The 19,795-nt window shown below is 43.8% G+C and overlaps 1 protein-coding gene across 1 annotated transcript in view; it reads right to left on the bottom strand.

The window, feature by feature from the left end:
• Positions 1-19,795, bottom strand: part of EFEMP1 (EGF-like fibulin extracellular matrix protein 1) — a 114,529-nt gene that overhangs the window by 77,504 nt on the left and 17,230 nt on the right. The window lies entirely within an intron of this gene.

The following is a 19,795-nucleotide window of genomic DNA, read 5'->3' as shown; positions in this document are numbered from 1 at the left end:
ACTATGAAACTCTCATGAACAGCAGCCAAACTGTATCAAAATTATTGTAAACAGCAAAGGATTCCATACAAGTTGTAAACAGTGGGCCTGATTCAGACCCGGTCGCAAGCGCTGTGCGCTCACAACCGGGTCAATGGTAGGCCAGTGCGCGTGCGCACGACGGAGCCGGCTCCGTCGTGCGTATGCTAGAGACTCGGATAGTGACAGGCACTCCGTCGCTCCGGGTCTCGTACCAAAGTGGGCGTGCTGTCGATGTTGAGTGACAGCACGCCCCCTTTGGTGGGCGGGCCGGGGGCGTGGCTGCCCAGACGGAGGCGTTAAAAGGGAATGCCTACCGTCTGGGGCCGGCCCCACTGACATCACAAGTGATGTCAGTGGGAGAGCTTTCGGCTCTGTTAGAGCCGAAAGCTCTCTGGGGCTTGCGGCAACCAGACCCTACCACAAGGGTCTCGTCGCAAGCCCGATGGTCGTGATGGTCTTGACCATCGCGACCATCATCATAGCCGCTCGCTATAGCTGTGGGTGGTCAAGGTCAGAAGGCCGTTCTGAAAAAAAAAAGCCTGACCCTGATTCAGAGCGAGCGCTCTGTCAGAGCGTCCGGCTCTGAATCAGGCCCAGTGTGTCAATAAAAGAGCTTTAGAGAAAAATTGTGACTTTGTTTTAAATTCCTTCTTTGAGTCTAATAATTGAGTCTAAGGGGTATATTTACTAGAGTGAGCGTTTCTAGAAGTAGAGATGTTGCCCATAGCAACCAATCAGATTCTGCTTAACATTTAACTAGCACCTTCTAGAAGATAATAGCCAAAATCTGATTGGTTGCTATGGTCAACATCTCCACTTCTCACTTTAGTAAATTTACAACTAATAATTTACCTCTGTATGATTTCCACACCATACCTTAGGAAACTAGATTATAGATGGAACACTTGTTTCCATCTGGTCCTGCATGTTATTATAATGCACACAGGGGCGCCGAGAGGGGGGGAGCGGGTACAATTTACCCGGGCCCGGGCTTCCAGAGGGGCTCAGCGGGGGCCCGGCGCCACCCCCCTCCCTCCTCACTATCTCCCAGCACACAGTGTGTGCTGAGATGCGGTGGGAGATTGCTGTGGCTGCTGCTTAGCAGCCGTGAGCAATCTCCTATGCCTGAGGGGGGGAGCTGCAAATGTACACTTTTTTAAACTTTTTTATTTGAGGGGGCGTGGCCACGCCTCCTGCGATTAGGCCACAGCGCTCTCAACGGCCTGAATGCACAGTGGTCATAAATGTGCTGGTAATGCCAAAGAGACATGAATACAGCAAACATAAGGGAATGTTATGTCTGTGAATCAGACTCAGGCGCACCACTGTCTTCCTCTTTTGATGCTGTGACTTTATGTTAATGGCGCGTTACAAAGCCCTTCCCTGATGTACAGCCGTGCGTATGAATGTGTAAGGACTGAGATGCCCACTTTAGACGCTCACATTCTGCTTGGTGCATCTTTAGACTCAACCATCAGTCGCACCGATTCTCCGTCTGAGTATGGGCTCCAATGTGAGTGATGAGGCGTCTTTGTTAGAGATGTGCGATTCTCCAGAAATCCAAATCCAACTGAATTTCATAAATCCAAGTTCTGATCTTGTCACTGTTCAGAATTCGGATTTTAAATTTGAATTTCGGGATTTGGATTGCATAAAGTACATGATTTTAGCTGTTTCTAAAAACTTTTTACCTTTAAAAAAAAAACAAAAAACCCCAGATCCAAAACCAAATCCAAAACCAAATCCAAAACCAAATCCAAAACGCAAAGATGAGTCTAGATCCAAAACTAAAACACGGGGGTCAGCGCACATCTCTAGTCTTTGTATGTAACCACTTTCAGCAAAACGTCTGTGACACCCTCATATCACTCCTATAAGACACAGCATCTCCGGGCATCTGATTAGCCACTCCCTGTCATCTGCCCAGGAACGCCCAATACATTTCATACACCATTCGTCTGAATCAGTACTGTGACCCTTAATGCTAACAACCAGCACACATGCGTGGTGGGACTTAGATGCATATGCAGTATAAAAACATTGCTACGCTATGTCCGACATTGACAGTGCATGGTGTGGATATAGTGGAAATAGTGGACCAGTGGAGAAGTTGCCCTTAGCAACCAATCAACTTCTACCTATCTTTTTATAGAATATACTAAAAAATGAATTTAGAAATTAAATAATTTGATTCACAAATGCAGAAACAGACTGTACAGTGCAAATACTGCCATATTTTGTCAATAATGATTTAATGGTAGTGAACTATACATATAGATAAGAAGATAAATAGATTGAAAGACAGAGATAGATAGATAGATAGATAGATAGATAGATAGATAGATAGATAGATAGATAATATCATGCTGGTCAAAATAAGAAAAAGCATGGCACGCCAAAGCTCATTAAGCATATAGCACAAGCCTGGGTTGCCGACATTTTTGCTGCTCCATCCAGGAGGGGCAGCCAGATCAGCAAAGCAAGGGGGTGTGGCCTGCATTGGGGGCGGAGTGGGGGCATGGCCACAAGAGCGCGCCATTTTCGCCCTGCCCCCCGCTACACAATGCCGGCATTGTGAAGCAGGGGGTGGGGCCAAAATGATGCGATTCAGCTGTGATTGTGGGAAAGGGGGGGGGGGCTGAGGGGTTGGCGGCCACTGGGAGGCTTGCTTGCCTTTCCGGGGGGCTGGGGGTGGCACCCAATTTTTGGGAGGCTACCGACCGAATCGGGAGCGTAGACAAGTATGGCACAAGCATAAAACACAATGTTAGGATGGCACTGAAATGGGTCTTAGAAACTTATGTGAAATGAAGGCTCAGCAGAGACATTTCAGAGTATCAAACTCAAGCTTCAGATTAGTATATACTAAGTCCCATTTGAGTACCATCCTATCATTGTATTTTGTATATTCACTCCTGTGTGTAGTGAACCTGGGCACCAAAAAAATGTTTGGGTGGTTTCTGCTTTGGGGATGTAATTTAAATCCCGGTGATCGGGATGCCAGCGCTCACAATGACGGTGCCTGAATCCTGACACCTGTCAGTATCCCGGTGCCAGCATCCCGAACCGCTTGCATTCTGAAGGTAAGTAGGGGGAAGGGTTAGGGTTTAGGGTTAGGCACTATGGTGAGGGTTAGGATTAGGTACTAGGGGGGAGGGTTAGGGTTCGGCGATAGGAGGGGAGGGTTATGGTAATGCACTAGGGAGATTGGGTTAGGTTTATGCAGCAGGGAGGGAGAGTTAGGGTTTGGGGGAAGGTTTGGATACCTACCAACAGGTGTCGGTATATCAACCCTGTCAGGATGCCGGCGCTGGGATTCTTACCATCGGGATCCCGAACACCGGCATCCCGTTCCCAACCTTACTATATATAATATATATATATATATATATATATACATACTGTATGCATTTATATGTTTGTCAATCTTTTTGTTCACATGTCTGTGGGTGTATGGCCTTGAAAAGTGTGTGCAAGCAGACCTTAGTGCTGTCCCTTATGAATATACATAGATTTCTAATGGATAGTGTACTCAGACATTAACCACCTTGTAGCAGGAGTGTTGGGTCAGGATATCTCTCTCTCTCTCTCTCTCTCTCTCTCTCTCTCTCTCTCTCTCTCTCTCTCTCTCTCTCTCTCTCTCTCTATATATATATATATATATATACATATATATATATATATGTATATATATAAAACAAAAAAATAATTAAGAACTTTGAGGAATTACACCAAACATCCCTGATTAATGATACATCGGGTCAGTGGTTAACTAAACTTAACACACAAATAGATGAGTACAAAAAAGCATTAATTAAATTTAAAAAAGAGAAATTGCAAAAAGTTAACACTGATTATCAGGAACAAAGAGTGTATTCCTGGGCAACAGGCAGAACGTCTGCCACACAGTTTCAAAGATCCAGATTCAGGAGATTTAGACCCACTTTTGACACAGATGAATCAGCAGGGGCAAATTCGTCACAGAGTGACCAAGATTACACTACCACCCCCCTGACACAAAAACCCCCTTTAGGCATTTCCACGCGTGCACAAAAAGAATGAGGGCCCGCACGCGACGTGGAGGGCAAGGGGAGAGGGAAAGGAGGAAAGAAACTATACAAAAAGAAGACATGATTATCAACTTATCCAATAGGCCAATCACCGATATAGAAAGGATAGTCCTTAATAAAGGCTTGACTTTCATTCCCTCCTGCCCCTTTGACAGCTTCCATTGGAAGCAGGATCTATGGCGCTTTAATCGCAACTTAAAACTCAAAGAGTTTTTTCCTCCATCAGACAGTGATAGTATGTTACACCATAAAGGCCCCTTACAGAAAAAAATCTACATTTGAGCCTCAATCACATAATGCCTCCATTAAAAGTTTCACTCGGTTACTAGACTATGAGGTTACTTCTTATCACAAAAACCAACCCCGAATGCATCATAATCTGTCCAGGGCTGAATTTACAGCCCTAAAACAATTAAGTAAAGACCCCACCATTGTCATCCGAGCAGCTGACAAGGGGGGAGCCTTGGTAATCCAAGACATTGGCCATTACAAAGATGACATTTTTAATCAGTTGAGTGACACTGCGGTATACACCAGATTAGATCATGATCCCACTGCTCTGTATAAGGAAGAGCTCGATAACATTCTAGAAAAAGCCTTGTCTGATAAATCTCTAGACACTAACATGGTTAAACAACTGGTAACTAGTCACACAATAGTTCCCATAATATACACGTTGCCCAAAATTCATAAGTCTTTGCAATCTCCACCAGGCCGTCCGATCATATCGGCTAGGGGTTCCTTATACAGAGTAGTATCTAAATTTTTAGACTTTTTTATACAACCACTCATCATGAAGGAATCAACTTTCTTAAAAGACACGAATGCCCTTTTGGATAAACTTCATGGATTACAAAATCTACCCACGAAACTTTTATTGTGTACCATCGATGTGGTATCACTCTATACCAGTATCCCTCACAAAGAAGGCCTACGGTGTATGCACGACTTTCTTCAAGATCATGTAAACTATGATGGACCACCTATTGATCTATACATCCAACTTTTGGAAAAAACACTGACGCGTAATTATTTTTTGTTTGACAATTCTTTTTTTCTACAGCTGAGGGGGTGTGCCATGGGTTCTCATGTGGCATCCTCCTTCACTAATACATACATGTTTTCTGTTGAAAAAACCTTATTTTTGGAGAATCGCAATTTCAACCAACATCTTTTATTTTTCACGCGTTATATAGACGATATTTTGGTCATTTGGTCTGGAACACAGGATGAATTTATTACTACTATGAACAATATCAATTCAGCACATGACCACATTAAGTTCACCTTTGACTGCAGTCATGAAAAGGTACACTTTCTAGATGTCAATATCGTTTGGACTGGGTCCTCATTTGAGACCATGCTATATAGCAAGCCTACTGATTGCAATACAGTACTCCATGCACAGAGTCAACATCCTATCTCCCTGATCAAGAGCCTACCTTATTCACAATTTTTGCGCATCAAAAGAATAACCAGTGACTCTATAAAAGCAGAGGATGACATCAATAAGTTCTTCAATAGAGGGTACAACTGGAAAGATTTACAAACAGCAAAAATTAAAGCTTTATCACAGACAGTAGTCGGCGAACATAGGGACACTTATGGATTCAAGACTAATAAACCAGTTTTGTTCATCAACCACTTCAATAGCGGGAGCGGCTTTGTGAAAACAGCCACCAAAAAGCTTTGGCCCTTTGTAAATACAGATTCTAGCCTTACAACGCTTAAGAACACCAAGGTTATGATTTGGTATAAAAGGGGTAAAAACTTCAAAGACTGGCTGGTGCACAACGATGTCTCTAAATACTCTTCTAATTACAGTGAACACTTCTTAACCAAGAAACCAGGATGTTACTGGTGCACGGGGTGCACAACTTGCAGATACCTTGAAGTGGGACCAGATGTGGAACATCCACACTCAGGCAAGCGCAAACCGATTAGACATATTCTGACGTGCACCAGCAAATTTATTATTTATGTCATCAGATGCCCCTGTGGACTTGTATATGTGGGGAAGACTTCGTGCACTCTAAGAGTGAGGATGGCTCAACACAGAACTGCCATTCGACAGGCATTGGATGGCAAAGACATTGATCAGCCAGTGGCGAGACACTACAGTGAATATAGACATTCGCTAGCAACCCTGTCCTACAAAGCTATCTATCATGTTCCCACCTCCAAGAGAGGAGGAGATAGGGATAAGCGACTCCTTCAACTTGAGGCACGGTGGATACACAGGATGAATTCTGTCTCCCCTTTCGGTCTCAACGAAACATTATCTTTTGTCTGTTTTCTGTGAATATTTTTTACAGGTGGACTGCCATCACATTTACTGTGCTGTTCTGACATCGTGTTCACATTTACATTTAGTTCATTTCAGTTTATCTACACTTTTACTTATCCATACCCCCTTTTTTCTTTTACCTACATTGGTGGAGGCTTGTTTTTCTCGTCCAACCACCGATTATTTCGGCAGTGGCATATTTTTTCTGATACAGCCCGATTTAACATTTAGGGTATCGGAATGCTTGAGCTGGATTACTGGGCCTCTGGTGTGATTAGGAATTTATACTTACTATCATACAACAATGGATGTGCCCGATTGCCGTCCGATCTCGGAAGCAATACATTGTTGGCCTGGCTAGTATAAGGATGGGAGACCACCTTAGAACTCCAGGTGTTGTAAGTAAACCATACCATATCCTTCAGACACAGTGGTGCCTTTTAAACTATTGCTTCCGTAACCTTGGACTACAGTCCATTGTGGATTGTGCTGTAACCACATTGTCCATGTATTATCCATCTCGTTTGAGAGATTGTCCTTAAGTCGCCATGCAATTCAGCATTTGTTTTGTTCCCCACTTAGGGGGGTTCACCCCCTTAGTTTTTACAGTTCATGTCCCACCATCTCATGTAGTCATTTGACCCACTTTATGTTATTTTGTTATTCTTTATTGTGTATATGTTTGTGAGTATCACCAGCATTTGTGGGTTTGCACATGTTTTAGGTGTTTGTGTACACATTGTTTGGGTCACGTGTCGTATGTAGTCATTGTTTTTTTGAGTCCATCCTCGTTGCTTAGCAACGCACTCCGCACCCATTTGTTTGTCCTGTTTATTGTTCACTGTATGTCATACCATTTCGACATGTAGTGTTTGACTATACCATTGCGGACCAAGTCCTTACATTTACCATTGTGCCATTTCGTTTTATCATAGGTATCATGTTTTATCCTGTTTCATGATCATGCACTTCCGCCACCTGTGGGTGTGCCTTAGACCCGGTCAGGTGACGTCGACCAGGAGCGGGGCAGTCCGGCAGCGCGTGATGTCATCGCACAAGTCGGGTGGCCTGAGACGCGCGTCGATGACGTCATCTGCGGAGTGGTGCCGGCAGGAGGGTGGAAGTAGGACTGGTCTACAGCTCACGCTATGTTGCTATAAAGGTATGTGTTGTTTCACTTTTCAAATTCAGTTCTTGATAAAATTCGCAAAGACTGAAACGTTGAACGAACGTCCCTGAGTTGGAGTCATTCTTGCATTACAAGACCCATGAGTGCCGCAGTATTGCCCTGTATATGTATATATATAAATTAGGGATGTGCAGGCTCGGATAGGTTCGAGTTTGCACGTGGAGTTCGGATTTTTCCCTCCAAAAAAACGGAACTCAGAACGAGGCAAAACGTCATCTTGCATGGACGAACATCATCATTCCTGGACAAAAGACCAGGAATGATGATGTTCGTCCATGTAAGATGACGTTTTGCCTCGTTGTGAGTTCCGTTTTTTTGGAGGGAAAAATCCGAACTCCACGTGCAAACTCGAACCTATCCGAGCCTGCACATCCCTAATATAAATACATATTTATTATCGATGGTTTCGCTGTTTTGCAAAGTATTACAGATGTATAAAGGGTAAGTGGGCATCCTTATGTTGGGCTGCGACGGCATAGCGATTGCAAACATTAGCATATTTTCCCAGTTGGTCTGTGTTCGTAATCACAGCTGCGTTCGCAATAATGATCCGTAGTGAATCAGGCCCTATGTCTTTAGGGACAGTTAAATAAACTGAAACATCGAAAACTGTGTACAGGCTTTTCTGCTTATATACTAAGTCCCTGAGTACCAGCTTCCTGCTGTGTGAGTATTATATCTTTCCTGGTTAGGTGATTGGGCCAGTCGCTGTCATATTGGTGAGTGCCAGAATAAGAGACTTTTTGATTTTTTTAACAATTCTTTGTGGCGCTTTAATGGGCACGGTCACATGTCAACAGCAGCCTTTTGCTATCTGAGATGTGATAATACTGTCCCTTACACAATAATATCCTACTGTAACCACTTGGAATTTCAAAGAAAAAAATAAACATCTTTTTATTTTTTATTTATTTTGGGTTATCCTGCGCAGTCAAACACTGATTCAAAGAAACACCCATGGCAGTAACCCCTATTTTTGCAGTGTTCTGTAATGCTAGGCCGCATAAAAGAGAAATAACTATAGAAGTACATAACTATATTTTACATTCTGGAACACCTGTACGTTTTGAGTGTTAGCAGAACTGCAGCCACACATCCACATAAGCTTTTCAAACAGGGACATTTTCTAGTTACCCGGAACCAGCAGCCAGACCAGTGGTGCCAACACTCAGCATGGAGGAATGGAAATGCTGCACATGCCTAGTGGCAGCAACTTTTCCTACCAAATATGCTGTGTGTGTGTGTGGATCTAAGCACTCAATACATGTACTTGTCCAGAGAGACTGGTGCATATATTGAGAAAAGAAGTCTTAATAATGTGGTGGGAGAATCAGGGACGCTGAGAGCCATGCCGGGCCCAGGGAGGGGGCATGGCCTAATTGTGGGAGGCGTGGTCACGCCCCCTTCAGAGCCTTGCGCAAAGCCAGAGGGACGCAATCAGTGTGATCACTCCCCTCACAGGCATAGGAGACTGCTTTGTCTCAGCAGCCGCGAGCAGTCTCCCACTGCAGCCCAGCACACAGCAGCTTGTGCTGGGCTACTGTAAGGTAAGGGGGAGGGGGGGGGGCACTGGACCTGGCCCCCGCCGGGCCCCTCTAGCAAGACCGGACCTGGGTAATTAGTACCCGCTCTCTCCCTCTCGGCGCCCCTGGGGAGGATGTGTATATTGAAAGCTCATTCTTGCCTCCTACTGGTTACGTTATGTGCATATATTTATTATGGGATATTTACCTTTTTCCTGACCACTTATGTTATTTATAAAAAATAAATATGTTTGATACATACAGTAGTTATTTTTTTAGGCTCTCTCCTTTAGTATATATCATCTATAGTGTTAATTATTAATACTGTTTTACATATAATATCCAGTGTATATGGAGACCAATGAGGATTTCATTATGTCCACAAATGTTGGACAGGACGAAATGCATTGGGAAGTGTGTGGTTTGGGACTTATGGTGATGGCTATTAGCATCCAGTGTTCAGTGTTTTACCAGATTAACCTTTTGTATTTTAAAATATTGTATGTTTGAATTTGTCTAGAAATTGTCATAAATGTATTTTATTGTAGGACTTGCTATGATGTATTTTTGTCATCTTAGCATTTTAGTTACTGGATGCATTTGGATAAGTTATGGAGGATATATTGTCCCTGACAGAATGTTCTGATCCAGCTAAGTTTGTAAATATTTATTTTTTGCTATGGGGCCATTTGGTTTCACATTTACACATTTTTTTATTTTTTTACTTTTCTTCTCTGTGCTTTTGAAAAATATTGCACAAGGAGGCGCCTATTGTTTTTTTTTATTTTTGATCCTCGCCAATAATCCGTGCCACAGTTTTGTATGTATATAAATATATATATATATATATATATATATATATATATAGAGAAGTTTAGATGTTGCCCATAGCAAACAATCAGATTCTAGCTATTATCTTCTACAAGGTGCTAGTTAAATGTTAAATAGAATCTGATTGGTCTTCACTTCTAAAAACCTGCACTTTAGTAAATATACCATTTTCCAGTATAATAACCTCAGCCTATAATGTATTAGGCATTTATTTTGTCTGCAAAAACACCCTTGAAAAAAGTTTGCAGCTGTTGAGCAGTGGAGATAGAATAAAGGTGTGTGAATCTGCTGCACATCTGTACATTTCTTCTTGTAGAATCTATGTTGGTATGCTTCCAGGAAACATATTTCTAAGTAACAGAAACATGCAAAGTTTATTTTTGGAACAGAAACAAGTCAGGAATGAATTATTGACAAAATTGTATAAAAACTGGATTTTATTATTTCAGGAATTCGAATCTGATTTCTTGTAATTGGACATCAGAAAATTATTCAGCAGATTAGTTAACCTGTGTACCAAGTAGAGATTATTTAATGATCTATTTAGTACAGATTGGATTGCTTAGTACTGCACTGCCATAAAATATGATCACATACTATGGATTACTTTAAGACATTGATATAAAGATTATGCTTTCCCTAAAACATGGTGGGTAACTTGCAACTCTACAAGAGAGGGGCAAAGCTAGGGGAGGGCAGACAGGGCACGTGTCCTGTGACGGAGGGTGACAGCCCAGAAGCCACAGCCATGGCAGGATTAGTCAGCAGTGCAGAGGGTAAAATGAAAGGTGATGATCAATAACCATATTTCAGAATCAGATCAGTGGCACTGTGGCTGTCTCCAGGATATTGTGCAGGTTCAGAGTGACAGGATACAGAATGCAGGGAGGAAAGAGAGAGCCTGCAGCCCAGCTCCCACAGTTAGTGACATGTATTTTTATGTAAACTGACAATGACTACACACAGAAGGGGAGATGTATAGTATCAAACCTTTTAAAGAGGACAATTGGAAAAGTCTCCGATTGCAACCAAACAGCTTCCACCTTTTATTTTATACAATGTACTATATAAATGATACTGTAGCTAGAAGCTGATTGTTTTCTATGGGAAACCTCTCCACTTGCCCTCTTTAGAAGGATTTATACATCTCCCCCTGTGTCTGATTGCATATAAGGGGTATGTAGAATATATGGCATATAAGGGGCATATGTTGTAATCTGATGGTACAAAATGAGCATGTGTAGGAGTCTGATGTCATATAATAGGCATGTGGAGAAATCTGGTAAAAAAAGGGCATGTGAAGTGGTCTGATAGCACAAATGGAGCATGCAGAGGGGTTTGATGGCATATAAGGGGCATATGGATGGATCTAATGGCATATAAGAGGCAGATGGATGCGTTTGAAGGTATAGAAGGGGTATGTGGAGGAGTCTAATGGCATATAAAGAGTATATGGAGGAGTCTGATGTCATATAAGGGGCATGTGGATAGGTATGTTGGCATGTAATGGGCATGTAGAGGAGTCTGATGGCATATAAGGGGCACATGAAGAGGTCTGATGGCATATAAGGGACATGCAGATGATTCTAGTTGCATATAAGGGGCATATGGATTGGTCTGGTGGCAAATAAGGGCATGTAAGGATTCTATTGGCATATAAGGGGCATATGGATGGGTCTGATCACAAATAAGGTAATGTGGAGGAGTCTGATGGCATATAATGGGCATGTAGAGGGGTCTGGTGGCAAATAAGGGCATGTGGATGAGTCTGATGGTTTTACCCCAGCTGACAGAGAGTCTTGCTTCACCACTGCTAATGGGTATCCAGTGCTCTAAAAAAGACGTAAAAACTAAATATGACAGCAACATAAAGTTTCTTTAGATCTTTCTGTGTTGTGTGACTTTTTTGCATGTTTTGAATTTGGGTTTATAAGATCACAACCATTTTATTTATTTTGAGATACGTTTAATGGTAAGACATTAGAAGGTGACACTGGCAGTAGTAGCAGTGCTGATATTAGCAATATGGTACTATAAAGGCAGGCACATGGTTCAAAAACATTGCGATGCATGAAGATAGTCCATTCAAAATTGTTGAGGAAGACAAGAACATACGTGTTAAAATTTATGACTGTGTTTTAATAGAGACACAGGGCCTGATTCAGAGCCGCTCGTTCGCTCCGAGCGATGTTCGCACAACTGCGCATGCGTATGGGTTGTAAATTTGTAATACGCATGCGTGAACCAGTCATTGCGGTCGGAAATCGTGTGCTCGCAAAATAGCGAATGCCTGCTAATTTGAGTGACAGAATGAGCCGTTTGTGGGTGGTAACAGGGGAAGGTGCTTGAAAACGGGGAGTGGAGATCCGAACGCAGGCGTGCCAAATGGTCAAAACGGGCGTTTTGAGGGTGTGCATAATTAACAAAGCAGCGTCATCGACCACGTCACTTGGTTGTCTTTTAGCCAGAACTGTTCGCATGATTGCGGTAGGAAAATCCAACCACAAGCACTGCAAGTAGTTCAGACGCCTTTCGATGTACTCGATTAATCAAATAAATAGCGGAGATGACGTATGATGTGAGCGGCCAGGGGGCGTTTTTTTCAAAATAGTGAGCGCATGTTTCGTTTGCTCGTTCAGACATAGAGGCGTCCACAGACCGCAAAGAACGAGCGCTTAATTTAAATAGCCAGCCCCTTTTTCTGAACGAGCGACCGCAAATAGCGTCCGGCTCTGAATCAGGCCCACAGTTTTTCATAACATTTGCAAATCATATTTTCTTTTATTTTTGTATTCATGACATTTTGTAAAATGAGCCAGACTGAAAAAGGAAAGCGTCCCTGGTGATGAGTACACCCTGACATCCAATCATCAAACATGGGTCACATTGATTTAATTTCCCTACTACAGTGGCGGCCCCTGATAACACTGTACAACAAATTAATACTTTTAATTTGTTTCCTTTCTAAAAATAGTCATACATAACTAATTTGAGGTCAAGAAAAACTAAAATGATTTCAGAATGTTTTTACTAGCTCTATTTTTTGAGCTACACTACTATACTGTATGCAGAGCCGGCCCTAGGCATAAGCACTGTAAGCAAATGCCTAGGGCATCTGGAATGCCTAGGGGCATTCCATGGCTCTGCAGCTCTCACCCCCTCACTGCCACAATCGGAGCACAACTCCGGTCGGGCAGTGCAGCAGTCAGCCAGACAGGTGACTCTGGTGAGAGCCCGGTCAGAATGAGCTCATTCTGGCTACAGGAGACCCATTGCACTACAGAGAGTGCCCGAAGCCCCGCCTACCGAGTCAGGCCTTTTAAAACTCTGCCTCCTGGCGTGTCTGATTACCACTTAGCCCCGCCCCCAAATCACGTTAAGCTCTGCCCCCAAACCTGTATTCCCGGGATGCCTGACTCTCCATCCAAGGCCCGTCACCTCAGTCACCCCTCCATCAACACTGCAGCAGCCGGGCACTAGTCTTCATAATCAGAGGTGGGTGTCATGTCTCTCTATAAAGTAATCAAATTAGTGTATGTATTAATGCAAATACATACACCACATAGTAAGGAGTGTCACAGCTCCTGGAGGATAATTGAGTGCCAAACTTTACCTACTGTGTGTGTGTGTGTATAGCACTATATATATATATATATATATATATAATATATATATACATACACATACACACACATACAGGCCCGGTGTGAGGGGGGTATAAGGGGTACAACTGTCCCCGAGGTTGAGAGGGCCCCATGGTTCTGAGGGGCATCTAGTTGGGCCGCGGCACCTAAATGCAATTTACCTACTGACCGCACCAGCCATTCAACCGGCGCTGTGCAGAGAAATGCAGCCAGTCAGTGTAACACCCTCCAAAAAGTCCAGGAATGATGATGTTTGTCCATGCAAGATGACGTTTGGCCTCTTTCTGAGTTCCGTTTTTTTGGAGGGAAAAATCCGAACTTGGTGTGCAAACTCGAACCTATCCGAGCCTGCACATCCCTAATATATATATATACATATACACACACAATTTCTGTTAAGTCGGTACTCCCTTTGCTTCATAGGCAAATCCTTTTTGCATCCAGCAGGCGAATTTTAAACCAACATACACCCACATGCAGCCGCACACATCAGATTTTCTTAAATAATTCAAGTTCCAGACAGTCCTTCAATGTTTCAGATTTTTTTCAACGCTGAAGAAGGGTTGAAATAAACCCGAAACATTGAAGGACTGTTAGGAACTTGAATTATTTAAGAAAATATATACATATAATCTTTTGGCGTCAGCGTATAAACACTAAGATTGGTGGTGGGATTATATGCTAGGGGGCACCAGCCAAAATCTTGCCTAGGGCACCATATTGGCTAGGGCCGGCTCTGACTGTGTGTACATTAGTAATATAGTCATAGTGAAAAGCTATTTTAAAATAATCTGATATTTTCTTGATAGAAAATAAATAACAGTTGTTTTAATTCAATCAATCACAAATAAGAACACGAAACAAACATACAGCATACGAAAGTACTATCTAATATAGTGGCCTATTCATGGGGGTGCTTTCTCTTTGCTTGTCGCTTGTACTCCTCTTCTGGGGCATCTCTTGTCACTGTCCAACAGTAGTGATCACCTACCCTGATATCTTTGTTCCATTGTTGAAATGTCTTGGTGGAATCGCTCACTATGCTTGTCACTCAGTGCACCACAGTTATCTTGTGTGGGTAATCCTGTGAACGCAGATTGCTGGTAAGATTCTCTCCATTCTACCCAATTCACTAGGAATACCCCTACATCGTCATAAATGGGCTATATCTCGGAACTCAGAGCTAACTGAGAGTTTTAAATGTCATATTCATTTTTTGCATGCTGAAATCAATTAGAAGTAACTATTTTCACATTGGAAACATTTTCATTGTTGTGCAGTGTAATCAACAAAATGGATAGGCCCCTATATATAAAATGATGGTTTTAATTGTATATTGATTTGTAATCGCTTTGTGTGTAGCCTTGCTGACTGCTTCCTCCTCTGATAACTCTAGTGCTGCTCCTGGAGTCAGTTTCATGCCTTGTGGTCTTTTGTATATAAATATTTGGGCTTTTTCTCTGTGTCCATATTCCATTGCTGTGAGGGAGCAATATTTGCTATCTTGAAGTTTCTTTGTGCGCAATCTCAGGTGCCTATTTATCATCACTATGGGCCCTTTTACATATGTGGTTGCTAGATTCCCCATGTTTTTAGCAACAGGCTCATTCATTATTAAAGGCCCGAAGAGCATGTCTAATATTCAGCAAACTCCAAAAACTGAAAGTCTACGGAGTTTGCCAGTGGGGGTGTAGTATGTATTACTGCCGGGTGCATGGCCGGCGGTTCAAATCCCGACAGCAGGAAGCCTGGCAGAGGTGAAGATCCTGATCGCTAATTAGGTTAGTATAACTAACCCTATTTTCCCCCCTAACCCTAACCCTCCCTTAGGGGTGCCTAACCCTAACCTCCCCCCCAGGTGCCTAACCCTAAACCCCTTCTAAGTGCTTAAACCTACCCCCCTTCCCTGCAGCCTAACCCTAAGTCTCCCGGGGGGGTGCCTAACCCTAACCTACCCCCAGGGGTGCCTAACCCTAACCCCCCAAACCTAAACCTAACCATCATGGGGAGGTCCCTATCCCTAAGTCCCCCCGGGAACCCTAAAACCTAACCCTCCCCCCCGCGGCTGTCCGCACCCAGCGCCCAGCTTACCTTCGTTCAGTATGCCGGGCTCCCAGCGTAGGTCTAATGACAGGCGTCGGGATTTCAACGCCTGTCATTAGTACCTTGCCGGGGTTTGACAGTCAGGAAGACGGCGGTCGATATTTAGACCGTCGGCTTCCTGACTACATCCCGCCAGTGGGTACCTACACCATCTTCAGAAGGTGTTGGCTTCTGAAGTCCTGCTCCTTCCTATTGGAAGGAAGACTAGGTTATAAAGAGGGATTTGATCACATCCCTCTGCCTCCTCCTGCGTCCCCTGCGGCCATGAGCATCTGTGACCTCACATGCGTACTGGGCAGACTAGGCAATGGTAAGTATCAATGTTACCTGTAGCAACAGTGTTAGGGATAGCGGGAATTGCTGATTTTTGCCCCGCAGCAATGCTGATCTGCTCAGTTAGTTAAGTTGGATACTCAATTATCAGGGGCTCCTAACAATGAATGGGCCCCATATAAACAAAAACTTTACTGGATAATGATAATACAGCAGTGTACTGGAGCTCACTAGAAAGTGTCAAACAATGAAATAAAAGTAACTCCACATCTTCTCTTTTCAGTGTTAGACAAGTAAATCAATAAGGATGGCCATAGATAAGACATGTTTGTGTTCTACTACTTACGTGCTGTAGTGGAGAACGGAGTTTAATGCTTATTTTTATGGGTATTTTTTGTAGCCCAAAACATGTGTTGGAGGAGGAGTAAATAAAGAAAGTCTGTTCTGAGATAAGAGATGGGCTGGTGCCTAACTAATTATGTGATCTACTGTATTGTGCTGCACAGTATCATCATGCACCTGTACACAAACACCAGTGCCTTCCTGGTGTCTTTGCTGTAAAGTCTGTATGAGGGAAGAGTAGACCCCTTGTACACTTACCCACGAGCTAGCTTGGGCAGGGGAATGTGACGGAGAGGGGGGCTCTATCTATACATGTACCTTGCATCATTTGTACAGTGACAGGCGGTAAAAAAATTTGCACCTAATATGGGACTTGAGAACATTCAGTGGAGTGCTTGCTCGCCAGACATAGGGACTTATTGCCGTATACCCACTGTCTTTGGGCCTAAACAGAAGTATTTTAGGGGAAAACTGAACAAGTAGAAGTGAAGGTGGCAGCCCTAAAGTGTTAGCAATTTGTAAAGTGACGTTTCACTACTTCCACTAATTCACCATGCTCATTTTCCTGTGTATTTGTGAAATCTGTAAACCTAGGCTTAAACTGATTTTTTGGGGATTTTTCAAAAACTAAGCATAAAAGTAAACAAAAACTTAAAAGTAAGCATGCTATAAATGCAGCAGTAGGACAAATATTCACACTTGTAAAAACTTGTTATATCCTTGTCGTTAAAATATCATCCTTATAAGTTTTAATAACACAGTACCCTCTGCATGACAAAATTCAAGCTAAACTGAGGGAACTACCAATTAACAACTTTTAAAGCTATCAAGAGAACACGCATAACACTGTAAGGGGATCGGTATGAATGACCGCCGGACATGAGCCCGGCGGTTGAATTCTCGACGCCGGCAGCCCGAACAGCGCAGATTCCAACAGGGAAGGTAAGTACGCTAACCCTACCCCTCTCCCCCCTAATCCTAATCCTCCCTTAGGGGTGCCTAACCATAACCTCCCCCCCAGTGCCTAACCCTAACCTCCCCCCAGGGGCACCCCTATCCCACCCTCCCCGCACCCTAACCCTAATCCTCCCTTAGGGGTGCCTAACTTTAACCTCACCCCCAGTGCCTAACCCTCCCCTCCCCCCAGGGGCGCCTAATTCTAACCCCCCCTCCCTGCAACCTAACCCTCCATTCCCCTAGCCTAACCCTAACCCTCCCAGGGGGTGCCTAACCCTAAGTCCCCCCAGGGAGACCCTACACCTAACCCCCCCCCTTCATTCTGTATGCTGAGCGTCAGGATTTCGGCGAGTGGATAATGATAGACGTCCGGATTTCGATGCCTATCATTACTCCCATGCTGGGATTTCACAGTCGGGAAGCCGGCGGTCGTTTTTTGACCGTCGGTTTCTTGACTACATACCCACTTTAAGGTGTCTGGCTGCTCTGAGGCCCAGAGGTAAGGGTGGCCCAGCAATGCTCACTGGAGGCTCCTCTGAGGTCAGAATTGGTCTGGCAGGGTGGGGAGCTCCTCATTAGCAATGTACATACATAATTGTGTACCCCTATATGTCTAAATTGTCATTACATTGCTCATCTTAAAATAATAAAAATACACATAATTTGAGATAATTTAAAACCAACATTAAATATCATTCAAATAACAAGATGATGAAGCATTTATTTTGAAAAGTTGTGTAATACAGTACTAGATCTAATAATGCACACATGAATACACATCATAGATGCCGACATTCTGGCTGGGGGCAGCCAGATCGGCAAAATATGTGGCCGGCATTTGTGGGTGGAGCGGGGGGCATGGCCATGCGATCGCATAATTTTGGCCCCACCCCCGCTACACATTGCCGAGATTTACGGCATCGTGCAGCAGGGGGCATGGCTAAAATGATGCAATTTGCCGTGAATCGTGTCACCGCCCCCCCCTCGCTGCGGGGGATTCTTATACAATTGCGCGGGGGGGGGGAGCAAACGGGGTCAGCGGCTGCCAGCAGCTGCCAGGAGGCTTGCCTGTCTTTCTGGGGGGCCGGGAGCAGCAACCGATTTCCGGGAGGCTCCTGGACAAATCGGGAGGGTAGGCAAGTATGATACACATCTCTCAAAACGCGATGGTGATTTGCATGAGGCCACTTCCTACTGCACAGTGAAAAACCTATTACCATATACAATACATGCACAAATTTGCTCACTGCGGACAGGAACTTACAATCCTTCTGGTACATGTCATACTTGCCCACTTTTTAAATCTCCTCTCTGGGAGAAGCCCGAAGTGGAGACATAGCTGGCCACTTTCAGGGATGGGTCGGGCTCCTATGTCATTAGGCCCCGCTTCCCTTAGAGCCAACTGGGGCGGGGCTAAATTACATATTTTTGCATCATTTAGCCCCGCCCAGGCCCGGTGACAGAGGGGTAAAAAGGGTACCCCTTTCCTGGGCCCCGAGATTCAGAGGGGCATCGAGGGGCCACGGCTGCTAAATTTCATTACAAGTGCATACAGGCTGTGCTTTCCATCTGGGCCGGTGCTGCGCAACTGGACAAATAAACAATGAAGCTGCCAGTGTAATGACAATCTCCCTGGTGACCCTTTTTCTGGCTGCATCTGTGAAGTGAGCTCAGACACTGCCAGCTTGAGTCAGGTAATTCCCCTAATTAGACTGCTTGATAAGCTGAAGGAGGAGATGAAACAAAGCTAAGCATGTTGGACTTGTAGATCAAGTCCTTTATTTGCTTCACAGCAAGGGTTGTCAGGATCTTACAATCGGATCAATACATTTTGGCAACCATGCTGGATCCTAGCTTTAAGTCATACGTCGTGTCTTTCTTCCCAGCAGACACAGATCTGAAGAGATGCAAAGAGCTGTTGGCAAGGAAATTGTCAGCTCAAGTGGCACGTGATGCAGCGATGGCTTCAGTTTCTCTGCCAGAAAAAAACTGAACTTTCCCAAAAAAAGACCCACTGATGATGCAGATGAGTCAATACAACCAAGTTTTGACATCTGGTTGGGTCTAAAAGAATTGCCTACAATTATTGAGACCTCTATCGTGACTCCATCTGATACAGTCACCATTCAAAGAATGGTTGAGTACTATTTTAATGATAGCATCCAAATACTGTAGGCATGTCAGACAGTCCGTTTCACTACTGGCATGAAAAAAAGGCAATTTGGAGGCCCTTGCACAAACTGGCTTTGTCTGACTTGAGCTGCCCACCCTCCCGTGTGTACTCAGAAAGAGTTTTCAGCACAGCCAGGAACCTTGTCAGCGATTGGCGTAGGAGGCTACTTCCTTAAATTGTGGAAAAGATGATGTTCATCAAAATTAATTACAAACCTCACGAGGAAAACCTTTACCGCCAATTACATCCAAAAATTCCAAAGTCACCTGAGGCTGTAATGTTAGATTCCAGCTGGAACAAATTTATACTGTGTGAAGATGATGCACACACTGATGAGTGTGAGGTATCAGATGATGATGGCGACAACATCCTGCCTCTGTAA

Source organism: Taudactylus pleione, unplaced genomic scaffold (assembly GCF_031769625.1).
Source record: "Taudactylus pleione unplaced genomic scaffold, aTauple2 ptg000201l, whole genome shotgun sequence".
NCBI lineage: Eukaryota > Metazoa > Chordata > Amphibia > Anura > Myobatrachidae > Taudactylus > Taudactylus pleione.
This window is presented reverse-complemented; position numbering and strand designations above follow the sequence as displayed.